This window comes from Equus quagga, unplaced genomic scaffold (genome assembly GCF_021613505.1).
Source record: "Equus quagga isolate Etosha38 unplaced genomic scaffold, UCLA_HA_Equagga_1.0 79797_RagTag, whole genome shotgun sequence".
Lineage (NCBI taxonomy): Eukaryota > Metazoa > Chordata > Mammalia > Perissodactyla > Equidae > Equus > Equus quagga.
The window spans coordinates 1-3,307 of record NW_025803267.1 but is presented as its reverse complement, the minus strand read 5'-3'; the positions used below and the strand labels follow the sequence as shown (position 1 = coordinate 3,307).

The window sequence follows — 3,307 nt, the reverse complement described above, 5'->3', positions numbered from 1 at the left end:
TGGAGTTGGGGACAGTCTGTCTGGGAGCTGAAGGGTGGAATTCTTCCCCCACCCCTGCCCTGGTCCTGCCAGGGCTTCATCCATGAAGCACCAAATTTGGGGCCACCACCCTTCCCAGCCCCAAACCCCCAACCAGCAGAGAAAGGCTACAGACATCAGGAATGGGCCAGCAAGTGGGTGCCAGGCCCATCCTGGTGGCGGTGTCCAGCTCCCAGCAGGAGCAGAGGGGACAGGTGCTGGGCCCCCTCTAAGGCACCTGGGTAGCTGGATGTGGGGGTGGGGAAGCTGCCTTACTGCTCAGGGCTGGCAGTTCCCTTTGGGGCCTTTGCCTGCAGATGAGGACAGCAGGTCGGGGCTCCAGCCACAATCCACCAAAGTGTAGCCCAGGGTCAGGCAGGCCTGCAGCCCCCGCCTCATGCTTGGTCCTCCAGTAGAAATGGGTTTCTCCATCCATGTACAACAGCAGCAGGTCACAGAAGAAGGTGATCTGGGAAAGACAGGGCAGACCCACGGCCTGGCCACCAACCTGCCATCCTGCCACCTCCCCAGCCCTCACCCCAAGACTCAATATCAGCCTGGGGGGGTCGGGGGGCCACTCGGGGGGCACATGCATGCCAGAAGCCAGAGGGAGCCACGATGGCCAGACTCACCACACCCAGCCAGGCTGCTCCAGTGCCCAGAGTGAGGGTTGTGGGGATGAGCCCGAACTTCCCTGCCTGAGAGAGACCTGGGCTGAGCCTCTCTGCCTGTGGCTGTCACCCCCTCCTGCCCCTCACCACCAGCCCCCACCTGCCCCGGCCTGGCCTCTACCTGCCAAGTGATGTGGATGTCGAAGCGGATCCCATAGAGCTGAGCAGGCTCTGGGCCTCCACGCCTGAGGCCTCCCCCCAGTGAGCGGCTGTCCTGGGGCAGGAGAGAGTCCAGTGGATGCTCTGCCCACTCCTGGGTGGCCTGGCCCTCACGGGCCTCATCTTAATCATCCACTGACTCCATCCACCCCAGCCTGAGTCCTGGGTCTCAGCCTTATGTCACTGCTGAGGGCACAGGGGACAAGCAAACTGGGGCCTGCCTCTCAGAAGCTGCCTGCCTGCTGAGGGGATGGAGACAGAAGGCTCCTTAAACAGACACCAGCAGTGGGGGTGGGAGAGGTGGGGCAGGCCTGGGCTGTGGGATCCAGAGAGGGGCACTCTCTCTCCCCCGGGAACCAGGGAAGACTTCCTGCTGGGAGACCCTCAGGCTGGATTCCCAGGGCTCAGGAAGGAGCTCTAGGCAGAGACGGAGGGCAGGGAGAGCACAGAGGGGAGGGGAGCAGGGTGTGGGTGGCCAGTGAAGCCAGGCCAAGAGGGCCCAGAGGGCAGTGTCATGGGTGTCACCTCCAGGCCTTGTAGCTGTGTGCACTTCTGCGTGAGGATGACGATGTGACAGGAGGGGCAGAAGGATGGGACAGGTCTGCTTAGGAACCTCAAAGACATGACAATGCATGCAACGCAAGAGCCTTGAGTACATCTTGGATGAGAAAATAAAAAGTTTTAGGACAATTATTGGCACAGCTGGGGAAATTTTAATATTACATTTATCTGCCAATGTTACATTTCCTGAGTGTGACAAGAGGACAGTGGTCACCTGGGGAAGGTCCTCATTGTCAGGACAGCATTGAGAGGGGTGAGTGTCCAGATATCTGCCACTTACTTCCAATGGTTTCCTGTGAAATCCATCTAAATATACACAGCTCTCTCTAGAGAGGGAGAGAGAAAGCAAATGGGGGAAAATGGTAAAAAAAATACATAAAACCAATCATGGTGAATCAGATGAAGTGTATATGGGTTTTCATGCTACTAATCTTTGAAGTTTTCTGTAGATTCTTATAATTTTTTTGATAAAACCTTAAGGGAAAAGTAACAAGAAAGCCCCTGTGCCATGGAGGGAGGTGCTGGAGGCAGGGTGGAGTGGAGGAAGGGCTGGGGTGAGGGGTCCCAGCTGCAGCAGGGTGTGGGGACAGATGGGGTGGAGGCCAAAGGGCTCAGGAGGGAAGCTGGATGGAGCCTGTGCTGGGGGACCTGGAGCTGAGAGACCCCCTCCTGCCATGGGACCCTGTGGCACACACAGAAGAGAGTCCAGAGGGATGGGCCAGGTTGTGGTCTCTCCCGGCCACCACAGGTGGACAGGTTGGGGAGGACCTGGCTGAGGAGCCGCTGGCGGGCAGTGGGGCCACACCTGAAGTTGGAGCTCCTCTCCTGCAGCTGGAAGGAGTCATGGGTCGGCAGTCGGAGCTCCCAGCGTCCAGGTCACAATCCCAGCGGATGTGGATGCCACAGCACCGCCCTGCACACAGCGCATCATTGTTCCTCCAGCTCGCTGGCCCAGGACCCTCTCCCCCAGCCCTCCCCAAACCCTACCCCCACGGACCCACCAGCAATGCCAGGTCCTCAAAGGCCCCTTCAGTCATGGCCATGAGGTCCCTGATATGGAACACAGGGCAGTAGGGGCTGAAGCGTGGATCATAGCTGCAGCCCTTGAAATAGCGTCCCATGTCTCTAAGGCATTGGACCTGAGAGGAGGTGGGGCTGGGGCCTCAGGCCAGGAGGGGACAAGGAGAATCTAGGGCCAGCCAGGACCCACCATGCTTACTTGGAGAGTTGAACTTGCTGAATGTGACAGTGTTTGTGATGAACAGCATGAAGTTCTCAGCCTGGACCAGCAGGGGCTTCCTGCAGGTGGGGGAAGTAAGCGGCAGGCTCTGCTGGTCCTGGGACCTGCCCTGGGTGTCAGGAACATTTACACAGGTACAGTGTCACTTTCCAAGGGGCACTAGTCCCGGATGTCACAGGTCCTGTGGGTCCCATTGAAGATCACACACTCACCCGTTTTTATGCCTTAAAAGCATGAGACAAACTCTAGGCCTCCAATCCCAAAGGGCCTGGGAAGGGAGTGGGCAGGGGGCTTCTGGCAGAAAGAAGAGACACAGAGGTACCAGCAGGCCTGTAAATGGGAGCCACCCAGGGACCCAGCCCAGCATCCTGAACCCCATCCCAGTGGAGGCGCTGGAAGACAGGGCCCACAGTGACCATGTCTGTGCGTCCCCGCCTCCCCTTCAGGACAGTCCTCATCAGCCCAGCAGGTCCCCAGTGGGATGAGGGGGCTGAGGTGGTGAGAGAGCAGAGCTGTCCTGGGCCAGGAGGTGTCTCCCCTGCGTGATCCAGCCCTGCAGTCCCCAGAGACACGCCCCTCCCCTGCTTAGCCCCCAGGTTCCCTGAATTTGTGGCACATGGAAAGCTGGAGGGCGCAGATAAAAGGAAGTGGTCAGAGG

At 59.0% G+C, this 3,307-nt stretch overlaps 1 pseudogene; it reads right to left on the bottom strand.

Annotated features, from left to right (window-relative positions):
- Positions 1-329: 329 nt before the first annotated feature.
- LOC124234475 (P2X purinoceptor 6-like) lies at positions 330-3,139 on the bottom strand (annotated as a pseudogene).
- Positions 3,140-3,307: the final 168 nt, after the last annotated feature.